The sequence below is a fragment of the Mus pahari genome, chromosome 9 (genome assembly GCF_900095145.1).
Source record: "Mus pahari chromosome 9, PAHARI_EIJ_v1.1, whole genome shotgun sequence".
Taxonomy (NCBI): domain Eukaryota; kingdom Metazoa; phylum Chordata; class Mammalia; order Rodentia; family Muridae; genus Mus; species Mus pahari.
In genome coordinates, this window is record NC_034598.1 from 11,466,386 (window position 1) to 11,473,973 (window position 7,588).

At 43.0% G+C, this 7,588-nt stretch overlaps 1 non-coding gene across 1 annotated transcript; it reads left to right on the forward strand.

Annotated features, from left to right (window-relative positions):
* The first annotated feature begins 2,899 nt into the window (after positions 1-2,899).
* Positions 2,900-2,963, forward strand: LOC115064790. Its single transcript, XR_003844605.1, has one exon. It is a non-coding gene; the product is annotated as a U7 small nuclear RNA (small nuclear RNA).
* The last annotated feature ends 4,625 nt before the right edge of the window (positions 2,964-7,588 follow it).

Here is a 7,588-nt window from a genome sequence, read left to right on the forward strand (position 1 = left end):
AACAACAATATGAACTAACCAGTACNCCCCCCCCCCCGAGCTGTGTCTCTAGTTGTATATGTAGCAGAGGATGACCTAGTCAGCCATCAATGGGAGGAGAGGCCCTTGATATTTCGAAGATCATATGCCCCAGTACAGGGGAATGCTTGGACCAGGAACCTGGAGTGGATGGGTTGGGGAGCAGGGCAGGTGGAGGGTATAGGGGGCTTTGGGGATAGCATTTGAAATGTAAATGAAGAAAATATCTAATAAAAATGCCTTATAAGAAATAATTGTATGAAAAAATAATTCAAGCAAAACATTCACAAAGTTTCTCACACAAAGATATACTAGTACAATCGAAGCGATTTTGTGGAAGTAGTTGGCCACTTTTGGTTGGATTTAAGGCCTGCTCCATGAGATGGAACTCATATCTGACACTGCTAAAGCAGCCAAGAACCTGAAACTAGGTCGGTCATGGGGCTAAGGAAAAATTTACTACTGTAATTCTGCTAATGGGGCACAGCCATAAACTGATTACTAATGGTGTTGTGCTGTACCCATAGAGCAGAGCATCACTCAATTCTCATCACTCAATTCTCACTAGCTGGTAATTAACAGACGGATCCACAACTAAACTTAAATGCCCCAACTATATGATTCCTTTAATAAGAGTAACTGTAGTCATGATGTCTCTTTACAATAATGTGTGTGTGTGCAAAACTTTTTTGTTTGCCTTTTTTAAATCGGCCATTTTACATTATTTCTGCCTTTCCTACATGTCTTAGTTACTGTTCAATTGCTATGAAAAGACACTACGATCAAGGCAACTTAAAAAAGGAAGCTTTTGACTGGGACTTGCTTACAATTTGATAGTCTATTATCATCTTAGTGGGAAACATGGAGGCAGGCAGGCTCATATCTGATCTGCAAGTTGGAGAAGGAGCAGGCAGTGGAGGGAGGGCAGGAGAATGTTATGGGCTTTTGAAACCTCAGAGGCCACTGCTAGTGGCAGGCCTCCTCCAACAAGGCCACACCACACTTCCTGAAAGTCCACCAACTGGGAAACAATCATTCAAATATATGGGCCTTTTGGGGTTACTCCCCTTCAAATAAGCACGGTGTAGTTTCATATTCACAATATGACGGCCTTCTTTGGTTTGGCCTGATAGATTTGAGAGTAATATGTTTTTACATGGAAAAATTCTTAATTTCCTTTTATTGCTGGTTCCCATTAGGTATATCTTTCTAATCCATCTAACTAATTGTTTCGGATCCATCATATCAGCCAGTGTACTCCGGTTCTTCCTACTTTATTGACAGCTGCTGAGTGTTGACTAGTGGGAACCAAGTGGCACCACCGTAAATATGCCCAGATGGCTGCACTGACTACAAACTTGATTAAAATGGCAAATGAAAATGACATTTAAAAACTTACAATAATTGGTAAAGTTGGACATGATGTGACAGTCAGAGCCAGTAGAATGTCACCACTGTTACAGCAGGTGCATTGTTTTAAGAGTTGTTCCTTTTGTAAAAGCATTCTATTATTTCTCCTCATAGATAAAATTTCCTCTTTGGTATTTTCCATGCCCCATTGGTGAAGACAAAGTGAGGTAATGTCACCTCTGGCTTTTCAAACATTCCCTGGTCTTTGCAAGTTGGCATGGCACTTTCATGTTCTATGGGGACCTGAGATTTTTGGCTAGAAAACATTAAGGATTTATCTTCTACTGGTTGAAATATTTAAAAGATTAAATATATAGAACATTTTAAAAAGAAAGGAGGAGGAGGAGGAGGAGGAGGAGGAGAAGGAGAAAACCACTCACAATGCTACTCAGAAAACCTATAAGATCTAATTGCCAGCTCACTATCAGACCTCTGTAACTGACTAAAAATCAAACTTCATCCTCATAGACCAGAACGGAGGAGGAGCAGACATAAAAAGAATCAGTAGTGCCAGGTCCAGCGTGGCCTTGGTAGGGGTGGACTGTCATGGCTCCCGCCCCGGGACAAGGCCAACAGGCATGGACCTGCAAGAGTGTCAATGGTTGCTGTGCCTGTAAGGCTTGTTTGTATAATAATGTACATATTTTTGTGTTCCTCCTTCAAGGAATGTCCTTCCTGTTAATGTTAATGACTCCACAATAATCAGAGACTGCATGAGTCCAGGAGACAAAGGTGTGGCTAATGTCTCATCAAAATGGTGAATGCTGAGAATTTCAGGATGACCCTTAAGCCTGTAGGAAAGAACTCTCAAAACATGAGTTTGAAAATATATAAGATATGGCAAAAATATATGGATGAAATATGAATTGTATATAGATATTCACATATCTAAAGGAACAGAGGCAGTTACACTATGAGCCAGCTTGTCAGAAAGATATAAATTCTGACAGATTCCTGGGTTCAAGGTCAGTCTGGAACAGAGAGAATTTAGATCCAGGCATAGTGTGAATGGTAATTCCGGGGCAGCATCCCATCCAGCTATCTTATTATCTGTGCCTATAATTGCTGTCTCTTCCTAAGAGTCAGGGACTAAGATCATGGAATGCTGATCCACGGGATGGCCAAGAGGGAACCTGAAATAAATAGCTGAATTGATATGTAAGGAAGACAAAACAAAACAAAACAAAACAGGGGCTGGTGAGATGGCTCAGCGGTTAAGAGCACTGACTGCTCTTCCAGAGGACCCAGGTCAATTCCCAGCACCCACGTAGCGGCTCACAACTCTCTGGAATACAGATGTTCATGCATGCAGGCAAAACAGTAATGCACATAAAACAAAAATAAATAAAATATTGTTAAAAAGCTGGCTTATGGTCTGCATGAGATGAGCTAGCAGAAAGTAAGAGCAGTTCTTAGATTTTTTTTTTTTTTTTTTCTGTAACAAGAGCTGAGCTGTCTGGAGATCTTTGGAAAGTGAACACAGCTCTTTTAGAATTTTTCCTAATGGAATTTCTGACCTTGGTTGGAAATCCCAAGAATTACTTAGAGTAGCTCTGTTAAAGAATGTTTTTTTGGCTTTCTCAGAAAACCCAAGAATTACTTTTAGAATTGTTTAAACAGGATTTCTGACTTGGTCAGAAGAGTCAAGAATTTTTTATAGCAGCTTTTCTGACTTTGGTCAGCCCATGAACTATAAATATCAAGAAAAGGTTATGCTGAGCAGAACGGGGGTGGGGGGCAATTTGAAAAGCTATCTCAAGAAAACTGCAGAGCCAAGAGCTCTCTACAGAAAGCTGTCCAGGAAGCCATCTTGAGCTGAACATAGGATGCCAGCTCGGACCCAGATCTTTGAGTCGCTTGTTTTCACCGCTCCCAGATACCCTTTCTCTCAGGAACCTGGACCTAGCCAGGGCTGGACCTTGGTAAATCAGTTGGGAAGAAGAGCAAGTATTGACCTCCTTAATTAGAAGTCTGAAATTTTGAAATTGGGATTAAAGCAAAGGGAGACACTGGCACAGTTAATGCCTTCCTAAATATGGGGGAACAGTTTACTCTCAACTTTTATAGTACCAAAAAGTTCATGTCATGAGCATATTGTTTAAAACACACCAAGATACAAAAACAGAATTAGCACCCTCAAATAAGAGTATAAAAACATGAGAATCCTAACAGTTCCACAGTCATTTCTCTGCACCATCTTGGGATGTGGCTGTCTCACCAAGCTCACCCAGCCTAAGAGCGCAACTATGCATAAAGAAATTGTGCCTATAGGAAAAAGTGCTTATAGGAAAGAGTAGAATAGAAGATGTGACATCCGGGAAGTAGAAAGAATTCTGGGATAGAGGAAGGTGCGGGAAGATTCATTCACCTGGGAAGATGTGATGAGACAGACACATTGTACCAGCCATGGGACAGCATTTAGATTAGCATAAATGAGTTAATTTAAGTTATGATCTAGTCAGAGATAAGCCTAGCTATATGGCCAAAGTATTTGAAAATATAGTTTGAATCTGAGTCTTACGTCTGAGAGCTCGGGGTTGGGAGGAGGAACCGGGTCGCAACGTCTACAACTGTGTTCTCTGTGAGTCAGGGTATGGTCAGCTGCAGGCGGGCTGCTGCTTCGCCAGGACCAACGGCCCCGCCCATATGGGTTCCCCTGCCCTTCCCGTGGAGCAGGCTGAGCATCCTGTCTCTGATAGGCTAAGGAGGACCTGGTGATTCTGGTGATGGCACCCATGCGGCATGCTTGGGCCCTGAAGCAACTCTATCGCTTTGGTTGCCACCCAGGCCACAGGCATGGGCTGCCCTTGATGGAATGTGGAGAGAAAACCCAAACTTCAGCCACTACCCCTTCTGGTGCACACAAGGCCAAGGATGGCTAAATGTTTCTGGTGTCAGCTTCAGTCTCAGGCTCACACTGATAGAAACACAAACACCAGGCCTGCTGCTATCACGCTGTGCCCTTCATTTTGGTGTCTCCGTAACCGAAGCCCTGATGCAACCCCTGAAGAGGAGAAGAGTTTATTTTGGTGCATGGTTTCACTCCACTGTGGCAGGAGCTCTCTAGCAGTTGGTATCTTTATTCGCTACTGGTGGTGGCTGTACAGAAAGCACAGATGAGAGGCCAGACAGGATGGGGCAGAGACAGACAGGCATAACCTTCAAAGGTTTATACCTAGTTGCCCACTTTTACCACCTAGTACTTACCTCCTAATGGCCCCTCAGCCTTCAAAATAGGGCCACGAGCTAGGGACTGAGTAAGCCTCCAAAGTGTAATTCTGTCCTACCTACACAGTTCCTGCTGTCCTTCACACGGTTACCTGCTTTCTGATCATGCACTGCCATAGGGGACTTGTGGTGGGGCCTATTGTGATCATAAAAAGAGAAAGAGCTATTAAGGTATGTTCTGGGGGAGTGTGTGTGGGGGGAAGGGGGTGTCTCAGTGGACCCATGCCAAGGCATCCCTTCCCCCTGAGGGACCAGCCACAAGATGGCATAGCATGGAATAGAGTTTATTCAGGGCATGGGAAGGGGAGTTAAGAGAATAGTAGAGAGGCAAAGAAAGGCAGAGGAGGGGAGAGAGAGAAGTGGAGGCTAGCCATGACCACATGGGGAGAGAGGGGAAGGAGTCCCTTTTATAGTGGGCCAGGCCTACCTGACTGCTGCCAGGAACTGTTGGGTGGAATCCTGACAGAATACCAACAGGCCCCACCATGGCCTTTCTCTCCACAGCTTCTGGACCTATATAGCTAAATGGTGGGAGGAAGAGTGACTACTTCAGGCCTAGTACCATTGTGAGGGCTGCCAGTCTCAGAAACCCTTACACATGCAGATCTAGGATCAATAGTTTCTTTTGGAAGCATGCTTACCCAGTAGGAATAGCCACGTGGTGAGGATCCCACACCCACACCTGCCTACCCCTCAAATTGCTCAACTGCTAGTGTCTCCACACCTGTGCAGCAAGTCAGGTCTCCCCAGCACCATACACTCTGTTCCAGCTATCAGTCACAGACCAATAAACCATCAGAAACACAGAGCTGGAAACCAAGGCAACACTGCATAACAAAGCAAGACAAGATGATACATGGTTGGGAGAAAGTTGCTTACTAAGAATGCCGTGTTAGGCAAGTGGTAGACATCCCTGATCCAGAAGCAGAATGGATAAGAAAAACAAATAAAGCAGGTCCCCAGCAACTGATCCTTAAGAAATAGTCATGGATAAAATGTCTGATGAAGGATGTTTTGAGTGATCATAAAAAGACTAAATAAGACCTGGGGGTTATAGAAGTGTTAAAGGAAATTAAGAATACAGTGCAGGGTATGGATAATAAATTCAGCATGGAATGCAGATTTGGACAAAGAAACAAAAAACTCAGGAGTGGCCAGGGGGGATTTCCCACAATTTTTGAAGCTTCTACAAAGTCAATCAAGCAGGAGAAAGAAAATATGAATGAAAAGACAATTTTTTTTTTGGAAAGTAAAACAAAACAGGTCTTTCGAAAGGACTCAGTCAGGCAAAATTTAAAAAAAAAGGGGGGGACACATTTGAGATTTTTGGGACACAATTAACAATATATACCAGTGTATTTTAACATCTGTAGAGAAACATACTTGCCTATACTAGTGTGACAATATTTACAATAGCCAAGATGTTCATTAGCAAAAGTATCTATTAATAGATAAAGAAGGCTGGAGAAACAGCTCATTTAGTAAAGTACTTGCTGTCTTTATTAAACTGAACAAGAATGTAAGTTCAGTCCCCTAGAACTCTGGTAACAAAGATGAGCACAGCATCAAACATCATAATTCTAGTGTCAGAGAGGTGGAGGCAGGGGGATACCTGAGACTTGCTGAGCAGACAGTCTAGTTTAACCAACAAACTCTGGGCTCAGCAAAAGACTGTCGCGAAAACTTAAGATACAAGTAATTGTGGAAGACATCCAAAATTGACCTCTGGCCTCCACAAACACGCACACACATGCACCTTCCCACGTATGTCCATCTATACATACACATACATAAGCATACACAAATACATGCATACACAAAAATCAATGGAGAGAGTAAATGTGATCATGATACATAATGGAGCCTTATTGACCATAAAGAAAAATTGAATCCTGCCATTTGCAGTAAAATGGATGAAGAGGACATTCTCTTACATGAACAAGTCCAGACTCAAAATGACATGGACCACACAGTCTGTCATAGGACAAATTAAAGAAAGTTGACCTAAGAATAGAATAGCGACTTCAAGAAACTGAGAGCTGCCAGTGTAACAGTGGAGGCTAAATTGATTAGCTTATGCTATATGCAGGTATGGAATGTTGAACCCCATTAATACTTAGAATTTTGACATTTCAATAGATGGCACTGCCAGGTTCAGCATGGCCTTGGAAGGGATGGAATGACATGGTTCCTGTCCCTGGAACAGAGCCAACAGGGCAGGGGCCTCCACGAGTGTTGATGATTGCTGTGAACCTGTGGCTTGTTTGGGTATCACACTTTAGATTCCGTCTCTGAGGAATGTACTCCCACATTAACAACTCCATGGTAATCAGAGACAGCATGAGTCCAGGAGGCAAAGGTGTGGTTAATGTCTCAGCAAAATGGTAAGTGCTAGGACCTGCAGGACAGCACTTAAGGCTGTGAGAAAGAACCCTGGAAACATGAGTTCGAAAGTATATCTTTTTTTTCAACTATGCAAACTATAAGAATGCAATATTAATTATATAATGGGAATCATGAATCTAAAAGGAAAAAGGAGCTGCACTGTGAGTCAACTTGTCAGAAAGATACGAAGGAAGGAGATAAAGAGATTTAGGGAGTGGTGATCGCAGGATACCACCAAGCTAAGTTTTTTTTGTTTGCGCTTATAAAGGCAGACAGATTCCTCAGTTCAAGGTCAGTCTGGAAAAGTGGGAGCTCAGGTCCAGGCCCAGGCATGATAGAAATGGTAATTTCAGGGTGGAGTCCCATCCGGTTAGCTTATCATCTGTGCTTAACAAAAGCATACAGATCTCTGAATTCTTTTGCAATGTTTAAAAAAAAAAAATGTGAGCCAGGCATGGTGGCGCATGCCTTTAATCCCAGCACTCGGGAGGCAGAGGCAGGCGGATTTCTGAGTTCGAGGCCAGCCTGGTCTACAAAGTGAGTTCCA